General features: G+C 40.5%; 1 long non-coding RNA gene across 2 annotated transcripts in view; it reads right to left on the bottom strand.

The window, feature by feature from the left end:
* LOC112549975 overlaps positions 1–18,991 on the bottom strand; it is a 74,767-nt gene extending 55,776 nt beyond the window's left edge. For both annotated transcript variants that reach the window (XR_003093635.1, XR_003093636.1), the window contains exons 1-2: positions 18,880–18,991; positions 9,963–10,100 (exon numbers count right to left, since the gene is read on the bottom strand). This is a non-coding gene — a long non-coding RNA (uncharacterized LOC112549975). The remainder of the gene's footprint in view (positions 1–9,962; positions 10,101–18,879) is intronic.
* Positions 18,992–20,171: the final 1,180 nt, after the last annotated feature.

Below are 20,171 nucleotides of genomic sequence, written 5' to 3'. Positions count from 1 at the left end.
GGGGAGGGAGGGGGGGGCAGGCCGGGGCCGTGGGGGGGGGGGGGGGGGAGACAGGGGAGCATTTGTCTCACTTGAACATGCAAAGTCACTATTACAGTCAAGCTTTCAAAGTCACAAAACACAAGTGGCTAAGCTATAAATGTAACTAGATAAACACTACTGAATCACAAATATAAATATATAATGTTATCCGGACTTATACGTTATCTTAACTGAAGGAAAGCTAATCTGAATCTGAGAAGTGCAGTGCAACACTTCTAAAGTGTTTACATGAGTTATATTTAAATTTCACAGAGAAAGATGGTGGAAGGTAGGGCAGGGTGGCACCTAAGAAACTAACTAGCTCACGGATGCATATGTTTTCATAGGCAGCAACCACATATTAGATGCTGTGAATGGACAGAAGAAAGTATATTTTTATATCCTCACCCCCATGCACTCCAACATTATTCACTTCTGCTAAGTCATCACCTGGCTGAGACTCATCCTGAAGCAGAAAAGGATAATATTGATGACTGATATAGAGTAATATACCAATCCCATGAAGCCAGGTGGCTACTTTCTCTCTTCAGTATCATATGCTCCAAGAGTCATTTCATCCCATATTGCTTCAAGAAATCAGAACCTCATTTCTTATAGCCTGCAGAGAGCAAAACCTTATTTTAAATTACAGCAAAGCCACAAGTGATTTTCATTCAATCAAGTGAATGAAGCAATGACCAACTCCCGCAGCAAGAGATCCATGCTCTATCTGTTCATAAACCACACAAGATCAGCAGCATACTTCTCAAGATACATTGGATTCATGTCACTGTTCAAAAAACCCAAAGTGCAAATCTTCAAGCAAAAGTTGCCCACCCTAATAGTGTAATTAATAATTATCCTTAGGTAGCAGATCAGGTGTACAATCACAAAAGAGAATCCTACATTATCAAAATGGCATTTTTCTTAATTAAAGCTTGATTGAACTCAATAGAAATATCAAGTGTTTTAAGCTGACAGGAAGACTTACAAGCTCAAAGTCAAAGACTCCTTTCTTTGCTGTTACATTGCATTAAAAAAATAAACAGCATGACATTTGACAAGCCTAATGCAAATCAATAAAAATAAGCAAATTAAATGTTCTATTTTTCTTAGGGAGAAGTAAACCGTTAAAATAACATTATGGTAACAGCAACTTTTCACATTGAATGTTGTATTTCATATTTATTGTAACTAAAAGATTGTAAGATTAAGTTTTATTTTGCTTCAGAAAGCCTATAGAAGTTGGTTATTCAAGCATTTTCCCATTATGCATCCAAGTATAAATACCTCAGTAAAAGAAGTTACCAAACAACTTGGCAAAGTAATAAAATGGCATCATGTGCAATTGATAGCTATCCCTTCATGATCAGTAAATACAAATGTATCTCTTAGAAACTATAATGATTATTTTCTAAATACAGAAATGTTAGCCATTAAAAACACAGGTGACTTCAATCACCACACTTGAAGTTCCTACGGTGGTTAATTATACAAAAGTGGATTCATTAGCCTAGAGAAAAGAGAAGGGGGGTGGGGGGGAACCCTCTTTGTAGAGCCTTTACTACTTAGTTCAGTATGACTCAAGTGCTAGGAACACACATTACACATAAACCAGTTTAAGTGATCAGAAGCTGGTTTAAACCTGTAACAGAACAGATATTTAGTGCATATAAACTAGTTTCATAATGGCCAGAATTGGTTTGAGATGAACCTGGGTGAATGTAGTATCAGACTTAACTGATTTGAATCAAACTTGTTTATGAAATATCTGTCCCAAATCCCTTCCTTGTTTAAGTTAAACCAGAGTCCCCCAGCATCCCAGCATGCTCTCTGGGATGGGCTCTCTGGTCCAACCCAGCCTGGCTGGCCCTGCCCCTCTGCTCCCCAGCCCAAGTAGGGGTAGGGGTCTGACCAGGGAGGGGTTTAATTCCCTCTTCCTATCCCACTGGCAGGGCCCCAAACCATGTCTTCCGGGCACTCCCCCCATGCTGCTGCAGCATTGAGGCACCATGGCCCTTGAGGCAGAGGCAGGCAGGGATGAGTGTTAGTCTCCCCTCTACCCCCACTGGCAGCTAGATTTGCTTGCCATTGCCAGTGCGTTTGCTCCCTACAGGGGAATAGACCCCCTGCTGTCCCCTCTGCTGGATGCAGGAGGGAGGAGGAATAACCCCTGCTGGGAGGGGACTGGCCCTGAGCACAGACCGAGTCTGCCTACCACTCAGTCTGCAGGGCTGGAGTCTCCTGCCACATCCTCTTCTCAGCCTCTGCGCCAGCTGAGGCCAGTGGGAGGTGTGGGGGGACAGAATTTTGCAATGGGACTCAGCTCTGCCCCCAGAGTTGGGAGCCATGCCCCGCCCCCCTCAGCTGGCCCAAAGGATGAGAAGGGGACATGGCATGGGACTTCAGTTTCTCCTCTCCCTCTTCCCCCTGCCCCTCAGCTGGCCCATGGCACGGGACTTCATCTTCTCCTCTCCCTCCTCCCCCCTGCCCCTCAGCTGGCCCACAGACATAAGGGGACAGGGCAATATTACTCCCTGGTACCAGCGGCCACCACTTGGTCTGTGCTCAGGCCAGGCCCCTCCCGGCAGATGGGGACTTATTCCTCTGGATGCTGCCCAAAGCGCAGATGGAGCAACAACTGACAGTACCAGGACAGCAGCCTGACTTCTCAGCAAAGGAGGAGAGAGATTTCCTCTTCTCAGCCTTGGAGCTGGCTGTGAGGATCAAGGAGCTTGTACTGGGTTTTGGCTCCACCATTCCAGAGCTGGGAACAGGGCTGGAGTCCATTGCCATATCCCCTTCTGCCCTAAGTGCAGACCGAGTGGTGGCTGCAGCTGGGCCAGGGAGACCCGGCTGCAGTGCCCCGGGGGGCAGAGCTGGAAACCCCACTCCTTACCACCCCCCCAGGGGCCCTGCAGGTGGCATCTGGCCCCACCCAGCAACTGGAGTGGCGAGAGGGGAGTGATTGTGATGGGGGCAGAAGCCTCTTTCCAGTGGGTACTGTGCTGTGGGGTGCTTTCAGGGCTCTGGCCCACTCTGGTTGTCAGTGCTGGTGTGCACAGCCCATGGCAGCTTTGCCTTCCCCGCAGTACAGTGCTCCCACTGGGAAGAGACTCACGCTTCACAACATTATGACAGGGGCTGCTGCCCCCAACAAGGGCCTGTCCCCTCCCACTGCAGTGGTGGAGCAGGGGCAGGGGCATGGCCAGACGCTGGCTGGCAGGGCCCCTTCTCATCCTTTGACCCCGGCATCCAGTGGAGGGGACAGCAGGGGTGTTATTCTGCTACAGGGAGCAACCATGGCAGTGGGCAGACTCAGCTGTGGGTAGAGGGGAGACTAACTCTCCTCCCTGCCCCCTCTGCATCAGGGGGCATGGTGCCTACTGCTGCAGCAGCAAGGGAGGAGCACCCAGGGGACCTGACTTGGGTCTCTGCTGGTGGGATAGAGAGGAGATTAAAACCCTCCAATGTCAGTTCAGCCTGGACTGGCCATGCCACCCTCCCCCCTCCCCAAGCATAGCTTCCCTGCAGCCGTGGGCATGCTCTAGGGCCCCCCAGCTCCTGGCCTGAGCAGCTTCAGGCATGTGCTCACAGTTCCCCAGTCCAGAGAATATGTTTGTCCTGTTACAAACTGGTTTAGCCTAGGCAGGATAGAATAACCTGCAAAGGTGGAATCAGTCCAGGCTCCAGCTTTTTGAATGTCTTGTCCCTATCCAAGAAGCATTAAAAAAGCTTAGAGGACATAGAATTTATCCTAATGAACATAATATAAGAAGATCTAGATAAAATGCTGCCATGAATTATTTCATTTGTAATAACCCTAGAGACCAAGTCATCATTTTTAACTCTAACTCATTCAGCTATATTCTTACTTGCTTAAATTTGTACAGCAAATATTCAACAGGAATACATAATTAATATAATGTTTATTTTATTAATTCCACTGGTTTCAGGATAATAGGGAAGTAGGGCCAGAAGGGACCTCACAAGGACATCTATTCCAACCTTCCACTCAAGGCAGGATCATTCCTGATTAGACCATCCAAGCCACATATCTGACTAGCCTGCTTCAAAAGTTTCCAAAAATGGAGATTCGACATCTTCTGTAGGCAGCCCATTCCAAAGCTTGATCACTATCATATTCAAAGAGTTCTTCCTCATCTGTAACCTGTGCTGCAGCTTCAGGCCTTGGCTCCCAGTAGTGTCCTTTATGGCCACAGAGAAAAGCCCATTTCCATCCTCTCTAAAATCATCCCTTCGGTAATTTGAAGACATCAAATCTCCCTTCAGTCTTCTCTTCTTCAGACTAAATAAGCCTAGTTCTTTCAGCCTTTCCTCATAAGTCATGCTTTATAGACCTGCAGTCATTTTTATCAGTGTCTGCTAGGCTCTTTCCAAACTTTCCACATCCTTTTCAAAGTGTGGGGCCCAAATCTGGACAAAGTATTCCATGCAAGGCCTCACCAATGCCGAAGTAAGAGAAATAATCACTTCCCTTGATCTGCAGGTGACACTCCTGTTAATACAGCCTTGTATGGTGCAGCCTAGTCAGTAATGCCCCAATCTGCATTTGTACATGCAATTTTTACAGTCCCAAACATAGGAGTTCATACTTGTCCTTGAATCTTATCTGATCAATTATGGATCATTTCTCCAGTCTAACCCTGTAATTCAGAATCCTAGCCCTGCCCTACAGTCTGGAATGTCCAAAATTCTACCCATCTTGGTGTCATCCACAAATTGGCTAAGCATACACTCAATCCCATCATCCAAATCATTAATGAAGTTATTAAACAATACCAGATTCAGGACAGATGCCTAGATAAACCCATTCGATACTTTCTCCCAACTACCTGTCAAGCCATTGAGGACTAACTTGCTGAATATGATGAAACCAGTTATGTATCCCCCTTACAGTACTTCTGTCTAGTTTCCTTAGCTTGCTGATGAGAATGTCATGGGAGGCCACATCAAACACCTTGTTAAAGTCAAGATAACGCATCCACTGCTCTCCCTTATCCACAGAGCCTATCTTTCTATCACAGAATGAAACCAGGCCAGTCAGGCATGCCTTGCTCTTGGTGAAGCCATGAAGACTGTTCCTAATCACCTGGTTCTCCTCTAGGTCCTTCACAATGTATTCCCTGAGGACCTGTTCCATGGTCTTTCTATATCTCAAGGTCAGGACAATTCATCTGTAGTTCCCTGGATCCTCCTTCCCATTCTTAAAGATGAGCAATATATTTGCCCTTTTGCAGTCATCTGGGACCTCATCTGACCTCCATGAGTACTCAAAGACTATAGCCAATGGTTCTGAAATTACCTGAGCCAATTCCTTCAGTACACTCAGATGCATCCCATCTGGTCTTGCCAACTTGAAAGCATCTAAATTTCTCTACGTAATCCCTAACCTGTTCCTCCATTAAGCCAGGCTGTTTGTCTCCTTCTCTATCTCTGCTTCCAACTGCACTTATCATTAGGCAGTTCCCCCTATTTAAACAAACTAAAGTAAGGAAGACATTAAATATTTCACCCTTCTCCACAATGTCTGTAACTAATCAACTGTCATCTGTATTCCATAGGGGACCTATGGTTTCTTTCATCTTCCTCTTTTTACATACCTATAGAATCCCTTTTTACTGCTTTTTATGTCCCTTGCCAGCTGCATCTCAAATTTTGCTTTGACCTTCTTAATTATCTCTCTGCATGTCCATATGAACACAACAAGTGTCATAGTGGGTCAGTTCTCTCATCAGTCTAGTCCAGAATCCTGTTTCTGACAGTGGCAAGGGATGTTAGAGAGAGAGAAAGCATTCAACTGGGTATCTCCAGAAGGATCTTCCCCCTATTCAGTACCCACCTTGGCACTCATGCCCACCATTAGTGGTTTAGAGATGCCAGAGGAAACATCTTCAACCATTCTATTCCATAGCCATTAATAGATCTATCATTCATAAAGTTATCCAGTCCCTTTCTGAACCTGGCTATCTCTATGCTATCTGCTTCCACCAGCTCCTGTGGCAATATATTCCACAAATTAACTATGCATTGCATAAAAAGTACTTTCTCTTGTTAGTTTTAAACCTGTCTCCCACTAATTTCAGTGGGGTGCCCCCTAGTTCTAGTCTTCTAGGACTTGGTGAACAAAGGTTTCCTGTTCACTTGGTCCACACCTTTCATGATTTTATAGACTTCTATCACATCTCCCAGCCTTCTCCTTTCCAAACTGAAGACTCCTAGCCTTTTCAGTTTCTTCTGGTATAGCAATGGCTCTATGTCCCCAGTCATCTTGGGTGCAGATAGAAGTGCAGCTCCCCAGTGTAACTGAACACTTTGCAGGAAGCATTCTGAGTTTACAACCATGTCTTGAAACAGAAGTTCATTGTTGGTTCCAGGGAGGGGAATCTAGTTGCTGACTGCTGCTTGCAGCCATTTTCCCTGAGCAATGGCCCCTCCTCTCTCCCGGCCTGTCTGTTTCAGAATAAGAGGGGGGAAAGGGAACAGAGTGAGCTCATTCTAGGGGTTCTCCACCCAGGTCTGGAGTGCACTGGTTGAATTGGAGTCTTGGGGGAAGAGGGCTCCAATACACCCACCCCACCTTCCAGCAGGTGCTGAAAAAACCCCAGACCAAACTCCCTCTACACCCTTCCCCCCTCCCCCCCTCCAATTATGAAAACAGCTGAAGGTTGGCAGGAAGTGCAGACAGAGGTTACAGAAGATGCTCTATTTTGAAACATCTTCATCTGACCCTGTTGGTCATCCATTTCTGAAGCTGTCTGCAGCAGTGCACTTTTGTTTGGTCACAAGTATAAACTGCTTCCTGTGGCCAGATGGGGCAAAAATTGGCACTTCTGTTTGTACGCTTTGGTTGCCTGTCCCTGTACCTTTTCCATGCCCATGAGATACTTCTATCCTCTCCCCTCATATTATGATCAAGTTTTCATTTTTTATAGGATTGCTTTTTGAGTTTCAACTCCTCGAGAAGATTGCTGTCTAGCCAGGTTGATCTCTTGTTGCACTTACTGTCTTCTGCCTCATTAAGGCTGCTTGCTCCTGCAAACTTGAGAGACTCTCTTTTAAAGTACAGCCGGCTTTCTTGGACTCCTTTTCTGTTCAGACTTGCCTCCCAGGGGATCCTGGCCACCAGGTCTCTGAGTTTGTTAAAGTCTTCACTTCTGAAATCCAGTGTCCTTTTTATTATATTTTATTTCAACATGCAAAAACTTCTTTAAGATTTTTGAAAATTATGAATTGTTTCCAATTCCGATATTCCTTTGAGAAGCCAAAATGATTTCTGCTGTCTTCAGTAAAGTAACTTACAGTGACTTTAGTATGAGTAAGAACTATCAGGCTTAGACCTTTGTTTTCAGGTAAGATTTGATTCAATATTGTACTTGCTTTCTATAATAAAAAAATTAAGTATATCCATATCTCCCTGTTTGTCAAAAACTGAACATAATCCTTAAAATGATATCTGTGGTACTCTGCAAACAGGAAAGTTTTTATACATTGAAAGTTTCACAGAAAATCTGAGAAAGTTGTTTTTAGAATTTTTAAAAAGTGTTCTTAGTCCCTAGAAAGCCTTTTATTTTAACAAATATTATTTCAGACAGTTGAGTTAAATCCCAAATTTGGTAACTTTCCATCAATGTGGACTGATATCTTTGTCTATTTCTGTAAAGTCTAAGAGCTGTTTTGAAGTTAAAAATTAACAGTTTATTCAATATTTAAGACACTTGTACTGGATGTGCCCCAGTTTAAAGAACCCATTTCAAGTGGGCTACTTATACCAAGAATATTAAAGGAATGAAAGCCCCAAATCAGAAATCTTGATCAAAATGATGATATGACTGTCAGTTTACACTTCCTTCTAGAAAAGGAATAAACTTAAACATCCTAGGTCAGCAGCAAGATTTCAATCTGGTCCTTTCTAGCTTGTAGGACATGTACAATTTTTAAGTTTCAAAATAAAACACTAGAAAGCGATGCAAATCTATTGCCTCTGTGGTTATGGATAGTGCTTAACTATTCATTTCTGTATTTACAATATACAGTTTCAAATATGCCATTCTCTGTAGGTATCCAGAATTTCAGCCACTAAAAAGTTGGCCTATTAAAAAAATAGAGGTGATGATGATCACATAGGTAAGTTTAACCTTAGCTTTCAAAGTAGATATACCAAAACTGGCTAAGGCAGCTTCATAACATCAGGTATTTTTATTAAAAAGAAACATTCTTCCTAATTTGACACAATGGGCTTTAGCAAAATATTCTCATTTCAGATCTATGAAAAAATATTGAGATGTTATTTTTATAAGAATTCACTTTTGTTGAAGAAGGAGTTTTGATTTAGGCCGTGTACAGACATTATATTTTTGCTGGTATGAGTGATCAGAAACCAGTCTATACCCATAACAGAGCAGAAGTTCAGCACACAAAATGGGTCTATACCTGTTACAGAAGTTCAGCGCACACAGACTGGCTTAAAAATGATGGAATTCAGTCTAAGATTTGCCTCCTTCCTCTCCTCCACCCCCCCAAAAGGGGTGAAATGTGTGTTCTGGTAACTACCAGTCTAAACTATGCTGCTTGCAGAAAACTGCATAACTTAAATTGATTCCGCCTCAGGCTTTTTGAAAGAAAGACTGAACTTAGGACAACAGAGGCAAATGATGATGGAAATGGGAAATAAAAATGAAAGGTTCAAGTGTAAAGCAAAAAGCAATTCTTAATATTCAGAGATGTATACTTTAGAAACTGCTAGTTTAGAGCTTTTCTTTGAAATATTAATACCTGCTACAGTTCCTATAATTAAACCAGACTAAAACAAACCATTTTATTTGTTTTAATAATGAAAGTGTTTTAAACTAAAGGAAGAATTGTTGAAATATTATTCCATACTATTTGTATACCAAGTTATCAAGGTCATCAGAATGATGTTTGGTATGTGATTATAGAACACGGGGCTCTAAACAGTCTTAAACCGTAACTTCTGGTCTCAGTGTGGATATAAAAGGGCAGCTCAGTGCCTTGAACACCAGCAGTACACAAGGCAGTGTTGGATGCTGTGCAGCCAGTAGCCCAGCCACCTGCCAGCTACAGCTGTTTTTGCACTCTGCCTCCAAGGGTGGCTTCCCTGGATTCCCCCCGCTCCCTCCCCACTTCAATTATACTACACAGTTGCAGTCAGTTGTGTATACAGAATGGTTGAAAAGCTCCTATTTTCCCACTTTACAAAATTACTACCATGACAAAGCATAACTTATTTAATGCAGGCCTTTATAAAATTACTTGTAAAAATAAAGGACCTCTTAAAACAAGGGGAAAAAACCCACAGACTTATGAATGAGAAGAAAACAAGGAAATGTTTGTCACTGCTTTACAAGGAAATGTTTGTCACAGCGCAGCAAGGAGGTATACTGGCATGGAGTGCGTAAAAGGGGTGGAATTTGTCAATTACTCTTATGTACAATGAATAATATTAAAATAAGAGGGGGATGGGATAAAGAGCCACAAAATGCCAAAAAGATTTTTTTTCTGTATAGTAGAAAAGGAATCTTTGTCTGAAGAAACAATCTTCTGATTTTGTTCCAATTGGATCCCAGATCCAAACCACTCAAAACACAACTTTCAACACCAGTTAGTATAAAGAGATCTTTTTTCTTAATTTGTCTGTGTCTTGGTCCAGACAGAGTAACAAAAGGAAACCCAAACTGAACTCCTTCTACCCACCATTCATCTTCTGTACTTTCAAAGTGAAGACATTATTCAACTCTAAATCAACTATAGGATTGTCACTAAAGAGGCTCTCCCCCTCCAAGCTGAGTTCCTGTGAAAAACATCCTGGGTTGGTGCTAAGTACACTTAAACTAGCAATTCCCTAGATTTTTCCTGAAAACAAAACAAAACAAAACAAAACAAAACAAATACATTCATACCATTTCCCCAAGATAACTGAGGCAAGGAAGTTCTTGCCTTAAGCAGAAGTTGGGACTGCGATTCCAGCTGCATTTTTCCATGATTCTCCAATCATAAGATGATACCACTTTTGGAAAAGATGCTGAATACTGCAATTTCTGAAGGGAGGAAAAAAACAAATCAAACCAATAAATTTGAATAAAATATAGAGAATAAACCTACTTATCTTTATATAGAAAAAGGGCAATAAACTACAATGCCAGACAAAATCATGGTGTATGTACTACTATCGTGCCATATTACTCTACGTTGTCTTTGGCAATACATTCAACAATTCACAACACGCTGTCTTTCAACCAAGTAAACATAACTGAACAGCAGTGCCAACTGATTCACTTTCCAATATACTGTACAGAAGGCTTCATAATATATTGCATTTTCTCTAGAGAAGCATCTTAAATTATGTCCTGGAACACTTTCTGTAGGCAAACAAACTGCAGACACAAACCCATGCAAGTCATTTTTATTCACAATGCCTATCCTCCAGTTGAGTAGTTGAGGCACAGGTCCATACCATGACAAATACAATATGATTTATAATTTTCTTTTTTGTATACTGCAATATAGTCTTTGAACACTGGGCTGGTAGTCAGAAGATCTCAGTTCTACCAAGACTCTACAACCAACTTAAGTAATTACATGCATCATAGGGCTCCATAGCCTCTCTCTAATATATCTAATCTACACCTGGGATAATTCTAGTTTACAAATAAATAACATAGAAGGCACTGGTTGTAATGCCACAATTAAGGTTAAATTACATTTTACATGTATAGAGGGAACTTCTCTAAAAGAGAAAATCTGTGTTTGACTGTGTTTTTCCGTGGCAATTGGAAAACCCAGATCCCTGCTTATGATCATGAGGTTACAACCTAAATCTTACCAGGCATAATTAAGATTTGTTTGCATGCCTTAACTGTAAAATAATTACCTTACCATACAGGTAATTAAGTGCAGAGCAAGTTAATCCTGCAAAATGGTTTCAAACATAGCCTCTTTTGTCCACTTTCCCTGAATTTACACCAAATAGTTAAAATTTTGACTTAGAATATAACAAGACTATAGCAGTTCTAGATATGATCAATCTTAGATTTCATGTTTCCTATGCTTAGAAATGAAATAAAAAATACTGATAAAGTTACTGTAGGGATCCAACACACTATGGGTGAATCCAGGATTTCTGTAAGATAGGAAGCAGAGGGTAGTGCTGGAACAGTGATCAGTGCAGCAGCGGTGGCTTCACCCTGCTCCCAGGTCATCCTACCAGAATGGGCAGACTATATTCAAGGAGCAGTAGCTGAAGATCTTTTAAAACAAGAGTTCACAACCTTTCCCCTCTATGATCACAAGCGCCTCCTCTCTCATTCATCACCCCTCACTGAGAGAAATAGACACAATACAATGGTTAGCTGTTTATAGACCTCATAGACAGTAGGGCTGGAAGGGACCTCAGAAGATCATCAAGTCCAGCCACCTGCCTGAGGGGCAAGAAGTAAGCTGGGGTCATAGGATCCCAGCAAGATAAGCATCCAAATTTCTCTTGAAGGTGTTCAATGTAGGTGCTTGAACCACCTCCGATGGCAGGCTATTCCAGACCTTGGGGGCTCAGACAGTAAAGAAATTCTTCCTTATGTCCAGCCTGAAACGGTCTTGCGGTAGTTTATAACCGTTTGACCTCATCATCCCTTGGGCTCTCTGGTGAACAAACGTTCCACCAGATACTGGTGGTCACCTCTGATAAACTAATAGGTGGCCATCAGATTGCCTCTGAGCCTGCGCTTTTCCAGGCTAAAGAGTCCTATAGCTTTCAGCCTATCGTCATAAGGTCTGTTTTCCTGACCTCTGATCATGCACGTGGCTCTTCTCTGGAATCTCTCAAGCTTCTCCACATCCTTTTTGAATTGTGGGGCCCAAAACTGGATTCAGTACTCCAGTTGCGGCCTCACCAAGGCCAAGCACAAGGGGAGAATGACATCCTGGGATTTGCTTGAGAAGCATCTATGAATGCAAGCTAGCATTTTGCTCACTTTACTAGTCACAGCATTGCATTGAAGGCTCATGTTCATTCTGTGGTCAACGATGACCTCCAAGTCTCTTTCTTCTGTAGTGGTAGCCAGTGTACATGAACATTGGCGGAAACAAAGCTACATGCAATCCACAAAAAGTGGATTCCTTCTGTGAGGAAATCCCCCAGTCTGTCCCTGCGTTGGGACATTCCACTTCCAACTCTGGTTTCACTCTAGTTCAACCTGGTAACCTAGGTGACCAGGCTATAAAAATTCCTGAGGGGAGCTTATGGGCTTGCTTCCCCTAGTGGGAATTTTTGGAAGCTACAAGCAGAGTACCACAGACAGCTGCCTGAAAATGATTTGTAAGTAGAAATCTTGAATCTAGCTGGTAGTTTAGACCTAAGTATTTTAGTCACGTGTTAAAAGGGTCACCAGACCCAAATTTGATGCAAGACTCAACGTATTATCTATTGCTCAAGGTGTTTTCTCTAAAATACCTTTGTTCTTCCCCTCCCCCATGCTCTCTCTCTCTGATAAATAAAAGGCTATCTGGATCAGCATGCCTAGCTGTGAATGCCTGAGGTGAGAGGGGCCAGAGATACGTTTTCACGTCTAGCAGCACTCGGCTGTTTATAAATTAATTCTGTCCTACCTAAGATTTGTCTGGGAAGCTTCAGGTTATAAGCAGCACCCAGAAACAATTCCAGGGGACAAAGCAACCTCAAGCGTGGCTGGGTCTGTGTACCCTGGGCTGTACAGAGCTCTAACAGAGACCAGTGCCCAGGTGGAGGCAGCACTATTGCAGGCTTGTTGGAGGTCTCCAGGAAGGAGGATGGCTGGACATAGGCACCCCAGGGGAGACTCCTGAAGCATGGCTTTGGGCCCGGCACAGTAAGATGGGCGGCTCAGTGTAGTAGTGCCTCCTACTCGGCCTGCCACACCTTCAAATAGTGCTCATTTTCCCTACCTGGAACAACTACTTCAGTCTCCTGAAGACTACAATATTTCAATATTATTAAATCCTTTTGGCTCAATACAGGTGAAAAATACTGGTCTTTTATATAAAGGAGACCTGGTTAGATAATTGAATGGTACTGTCTGACCTAATCTATGAAATTTAGTGTTCTAACAAAATATTTAAAATACAACCATCTCCATTTAGTGGAATCTTTTTTTAATTTTTTTTTAACCTGGATTCCTAGCCTCAGTTAGTTGCAGTTAATTCATACATTTATTAATTTTGGTCATATGAAATATATAGGTGATACGATTGCTCTGATCAGATGAAAAGGAGAGAGAGCATGGGCACACTGACACTATGGGAGCCAGTTCGTCAGCATCTCTGGAACTCTCAGAGAACAGGAACATTTATTTTATATGCACAAAAATATGGTAGTCACAAAAATGGATAATTTAGCGATTTATTGCATCTTGCTCAAATAATAAGAGTTCCTAAAAATCAATCCAATTTTAAATACCTTTCCTTCTAAAGATAATGGATATTTCTGTAATAAAAAGTTAAAATAATTTTACTGAGTTCGATAATCAGGTACAGGAATATTAATTAACATTGCTTCTTAGCCTACACCAAGACAATGGTAAAGGGGGAGGTGGGGAAGCAGCTCACTCTCCCAACCACAAAGGGAACAATCCATTTTTGTCCCTTTTCCACCACTGCTCACTGAACTACTTATTAGCAAGAGAGACAGGTGTCCTGCACATTTCTCCGATTTGCTTAACACTTTCAAGCCAAGAGAGCAAGTTTACCATGGGGATATTATGTAGTTTCCTTTAATGAATTTAAGACTATTAGCTAATCAGCTATTTTTTGTTAGTTTTTTTTCTCTTTTCCATGGAGAAATCACCAAATATATTTTAAACTAATGTTTCACATTGCCAAGAAAAAGTGGGGAAAAGGGGTTGTGGGAAATAGAAGATCAAAGCGAACAAAGCATTGCAAGACAAATGTTTTACTTACATAATAATTTTTTAAAATAAACATATGTTGTAAGAACGTATGTCCGTTATGTGCAGAAAATTACAGAGCTCCATCTACTTCAGAGCTGAAGTACCAAAATTGAGATCATTAGATTTATAACTTGTTTGCTTTCATACCTAATATTCTCTCTTTGAAGAATGCTATTTTAAGGTATTATACAGTGTTCTTCTACCATAGAAGAAAGAGGGAAATTCTCCATATTGCTTTCAGGCAAAAATGTATTTAGTTCAAAACACTAATCAGCAAAGATGTACTCTCTCTCTTTCTCTCTCTCTCTCTCTCTCTGGCACACACACACACACAGACTGCATATTGTATGGAAGACTAAATAAAAATCACACTATATGTGCTTCCTCTGCAAATAATTCATAGAAAGCCTACAGTACTTGAAGATCTCTATTACCAATACAGGGTGAAAGAGGAGGAATCACAAAACTTATCAAATTTGGATGAGTCCAGGCATTTATCCCACAGTACAAATCAGTCTCTCAAAACCATTCAAAGCATGCTGTCTTCAGTGAAAATGGCTGAACCAGGTAGACTCTATTTTATTTATACATATAAAACTTCTAAAGTTTAGATAAACATTAAGGAGCAACCTATGATAAGTCCTCAAAATTCATATTAAGTAAACATCTTTTTTTCAGCACCTGTCACTTTTTTTTTTTTCATTCTGGTAGTGTTAGACTCTCATGAGGTTCACTTCTGGTCCTCATTACCCAGTCAGAGACTCAAAAAGGAACTTTCAGTTTTTGGGAGATTCCTTTATTAACTGCTGAATATCATGATCCAGTGTTTTCCTATGGCTCTTGCATTGAACATACACCTTTAAATAAAACTAAAGCTCTGTTGGGAAAAAAGGAAAGGAATGCAATGTGAGCTTTTCTCCTTTCAGTTAGCTTTAACTACTGATTACAAACCGCATTCAATCTGTCCTGTCAAGATCACTGATAAATCAACTAGGTGTGCAACTGTGAATGAACACATGCCAGGGCCTTAGAGCCATTTAACCAGTTCACTGCAACACAGGCCAAGTCAAGTACCCTTCTCTGTCATCGGGCCACAAGGAAATTATGGCCTTCTACAATTAGTGATTTAATCATTTCACATAAAGCCTAATACCAGTCTTGAAACCTACCTGGCCACAGTTTGTAGGAGGTGTCCTTAAATTTGTCCAAGTCCCAAATCATGTAAATCTGAAATTATTATTATTATTGAAGAATGCACTCTCCCCATCTTTAAGCATTAGGAATCCCATCCTGCCCTGAACACAGATCCAGGATGTTGTGACAAGATGCTTACGGCTGACCTATGAACTCCTGCCATTCTGCTGCAGCTCTTTTCAGGCTACCACTATAAATCTGAACATATACGTACATAAATAGGGATCAGAGTGACATAAGGGTATGTTGGTAATCTGTTTCTGTTAACATATTCCTTTCTGTTCATGCTAGTGATCTTCCTTCAGCTACTATTCCAACTTCAGAGCAAAATGCATTACAATAGAGGACACATAACACACTACATTTGAGCACCTACTTAGACAAGATTTTTTCAAGTCTTCCTTTAGAATTAAAAAAAAAAAACCCACACACTTACATGCTTCCACAGAGGAAAACTCCATGTCATGATCATAAAGTTACAAAACAAGCCCTAAAATAAAATGGTGAAACAAGTATATGTCTCTTGTGGAGGACAATATTGAAGGAGCAAACAGGTTTTTGTTTATAAAATCATTTTAAAAAATTGCTCTATAGCAGTGTTTCTCAACCCATGGGTCATGACCCAAAACTGGGTCGCACAAATGTATGAAAGGCCTGCAAACACACTTTAAAAATGGATTGTCCTTCAAAGGAGAAATATGTGGGAAACTGAGGCTTTTCCCTTGCAGGCTTGGCAGAGTTCCAGCCTGCATGGGGCTACTTGCCCCGCCCACCCCCATTCCCCACACACCCACCCCTGGGACCTGGGGTGGAAGGCAGTGGGTCAGGAGTGAGGGGCACTGGGTCGGGACTGGCCATTAATGTTTACAAATGGGTCCTGGTACAAAAAAGGTTGAGAACCACTCTATAGTACAGGGAAGGTAGCTGCCCTAGTATTTCAGAAGCAAACACTCGCTGGATACAGCTTGAACACAGATCAATTACTTGGCAGCTGCTGTAATCTATGCTTAGCCTCAGGAGCACTATGAAAAGTATGTTTCTCCCTAAAATGTTTAGATACACAACTGTTAGGGATTGATCATCTACCCCAGCAAGCACACTACCATACTAACGGGAAACAAAAACAAAAGATAGTTAGAAAATTTAGAGACAAACTCAATTTCTCCTGTGTGCATCACTCCAAAATTAATTTGCATCTCCTCTAAATAATTCATTCAATTTTTAAGAGAGAAGAATTTCTTGAAACAAAATCCTCCATAATACCATTTTGGAAAGTACTTATTGATTTCTGGCCAGATGTAAAGTATTTGACTTTGTGAAGCTGTATTTCTTTTTCATTATGTTACTTCTTTTTGATCTGTTTTCCTTCTAATATTTTTTATTTTTTTATATGTCATTTTTCCTGTATTTTGAGAGGGAAATCTGTTGATTACCTGCTGAAACCATTTACTGTTTGCAATTTTACTTAAAAGGAAGATGTAGAAAGAAGTGTTAGATAAAGAGAGAAAGTAAGTTTCTGGGGGTGAGATGCTCACAAAAAATAGATATTATTTATTTTAAAATGTGTACAGTACATTAAAAGACAGACAGTAGATATTATGCAGGTTTTATGCAAAATTTAAGTTTTCCCAGTCTTCTGATGTTAAATGGTCTTTTTCTTTTTTTTTAAAGGGAGGGAAAAAAAGCACAGTAATATTTCATCAAGGCTGTTCTATAATTACCAAATTTTAAATACTTGACCTTTTCAGCCTCTCAGTCATATTCATCCTAATTCCTCACAGGTTGAAAAACAGTCAGAAGAAACAAAGAACTAGCTCTGTGCTGTATGTTTTAAAAAAAAGACAAGAGCTCTGCTTTGTAGAGATTACTAACTATATGCGAAAAATACTAGCAAATAAGAAACTACCATGGTACTATGACCGAGGGGTAAAATTGATTATGACTTAACTCCACATTCTTTCATGTGTGTTATGAATACAATTTTTGGATAAATTACCACATCTGTGTATTTGGGATTAAACCTACATATAAGAGAGACACACTTTAAGGTTGTTTCATGTATAATACGTTAGACTGCAGGTAACACAGACATGGGAATTGGAGATGCAAGTAGCTGTCAGTCTATTCAGGGACAGATGTAAAAAAAGAAGTGTTATACTTCAATTCATACTTTATAAACTCACCGCCCAATAACAGAGGACTTTAGTATTGGGGCATCAGCTCAGGGTTATTTTTCTGTATTCCTCTAAAACAATATTTTGGTCACAAGAAATTCCACAGACTTGTTACATGCTAGGGATATATGAAACCAAAATTGCTTCTAAGAATAAATATTTGTTAGACCTCAGAAAATGCAATACATCCAAGTAGAAAGGACAGCATGATTTCAGGGTATTAGACTTAACACATTAACTGGATGGTTTGCCTTCTTTGTGTTACCATTCAATCATTCAGTCTTACTGTGATATGAATAACTGAAAGGTTGAAATGAACAATAAACTATATAAAATGTAATAACAAAAATTCTTGTAAAAATAAAGATATTCTAGAATTTTCACAACAAAGTCAAGATATTAAAGAAATACCATATTTACTCAAATATAAGATAACCCTGATTATAAGATGCCCCACCAATAATAATATTCTCTCTATATATAAAATGTATACATTTATAATTTTCCAGGTACAGAATCTAATTATTGAAGGTTTGCCTTAAATGTATCCTCCTCCCACTGCTACAGCAGGGAAAATAAATCTGGGGGTCAGGTAGCCTCCTCTGCCTCCCCACAACTTCTTTCCTCTGAAGCCCCTTCTCCTCTCCTTACTGTCAGACACTGCTCTCCCTGAGCACATGGAAGTGAGAAGCAAGTTTGAAAACACTGAAATAGAAATAAAAGTAAATATCTGTATTAACTTGTATATAGAGGTTACTACATGTACCCACACACTTAGTTCATCCAGAATTGATGTAGTTTACCTCTTTTGAAACTGCTGTAAGTTTTAGCACAGGTACTCCATAAACACACTTTTAAGCAGCACTTCTGTATCTACTACATGTGTGTGTGGTGTGCGCACACACCATACATATGTATATATATACACACATGTATTCATTACATTAGTCCAAAGCCAAAAGGCTCATAATTTACCATACAGTTAATTGGGCTGGGCTCCAGCACAGACAAATACTTCAAGGCAAGGTGACCCCACAGATCAGCACTGCTCAGTATGTGTGTTTATTCCAGATACTGCCCACAAAGGATCCATGTGCCAATTAGCACCCCCTCACTCATTACTAGAACTAGGGGTTCTTGTCACAAATTCCAGGATCCCCCCAAAATACATATGCAGATGAAGTCCAAGACATCCTGATCCACATCCATCTTATGGAATGTTGGGCCACACTAAGTATATGTTCCAGACAGAGAGAGAGTGACAGAGGGATCCTGGATAAGCTGTTTGGGGCCTGTTAAGTGATGTTGGCCAGAAATTGAAGGCTGGTTAAAAAAAAAAAAAAAAATCCAAAAAACAAAAACAACATACCATGGGACTCATTTGAAATGGAAAAGAAAGGCACAGGTCAGCTGTGGAAGTGAAGAGGAAGTAATAATGTAGTAGCTCACCATGACGTGAAAAGGGTCAGAGTTGAGGGTGACTAAGCACAATGGGCATCGCCACGTATCTTTTTCAGAGGAGCTGTGCTAACCTGTTATTGTGGTAGGTTTCCATCGGTATCTTTGTCTTTTGACTAAGATCAAGCATTTTTGGCACCAAGGGGAGAGTGTCAAAGTGGAGAGTACCCTCCTGGTGCCAGCCTGGTATTGAAGTACCTCCAGGCCTGATGCCAATTCCTTGTGGAGAGAACACCTGCCTGGAATTTTTTTTGAAAGGGCAAATAAAAAAAAAAAAAGGTTCCCATTAGTATGCTTACCTCATATGGTCCATGTATTTTATTATCATGCTCGATGTTGGTTGCATTTAATCAACTTGATAGTTAGTTTCCATTACTGAGCACTTGCTGCTTCTGGCAGCAGTTTAATGATACACAACATATTTAATGAGATCTCCTTGTACATGAATGCAAGATGAGGGAACTCATGCTGACTGAAGGGGAAATCTTGTCTATAAATTGAGTAAATATGGTACTTACTTAGGTAGTTGATTACATCCAGAATTCTTGAAGTGTTCTACAGAAGATATGTATATTTATTCTCATTTTATAAATAGGAAAATCATGGTCTACTCCTACCTACTTACTTCTATAGAACTTTATTCAACAAATGTGCAAATGAAATTAGTTGGTGGATTGGGTCCAGAAGAGCAGTTATTACCATAAGAACTACAGGAAAAAAAGATCATTACCAGTGACCAGGGAGAATATAGAAGCATAAGACAAACATTGATGTAAATAAAAGCAAAACCAATATCCTAGCATCAGGGTTTTATTCCTCATTATTCTATTGCTAATTAATGGTGCCTTTGACTGGAGTTTCTTGAAGGCTAAAAAAAAAAAAAAAAAACAAAACATTAAAGGCTAAAGGAAAAACATTAAAGGCTATAAAAATGACTGCTTTTTGCTCTTTTTGAGAACCAAACAAAGTGGAAGAGCAGAAGAATACTGAGAAAACATCTGTATTAGTTAGCAATACAGTTCAAGCTAACAACATTTTGTATGTCTTCTATTCCTATTTTCTGGCTTGTCATTGCCATACTGTAGCAGTAGTAGGGCAGCATAAAGCATACATCTGACTATGGCTGCCAAGAGACAGCTGCTCGACTCCTGTTACCACTGATACTGTTGGGCAAATATAGCAGGTTCTCACTATATGGGCTAAGTCAAACACAATTCTTACTGTAGGCTGCTTTTTATTTCAATTTTCTTCCCTTTTCTGAAATTTCAAAAGCAAAATTGATATTTCTTCCAGTCACAATACACAAGTTTCCATCTCAGTGAATGAACAAGTAGGGAGATGCAGCTAAATAATTTTTCATTTCACT

The sequence above is a fragment of the Alligator sinensis genome, unplaced genomic scaffold, assembly GCF_000455745.1.
Source record: "Alligator sinensis unplaced genomic scaffold, ASM45574v1 scaffold652_1, whole genome shotgun sequence".
Classification (NCBI taxonomy): Eukaryota; Metazoa; Chordata; order Crocodylia; family Alligatoridae; genus Alligator; species Alligator sinensis.
The sequence above is the reverse complement of the archived record's forward strand: the minus strand, read 5'-3'. Positions and strand labels throughout refer to the sequence as shown.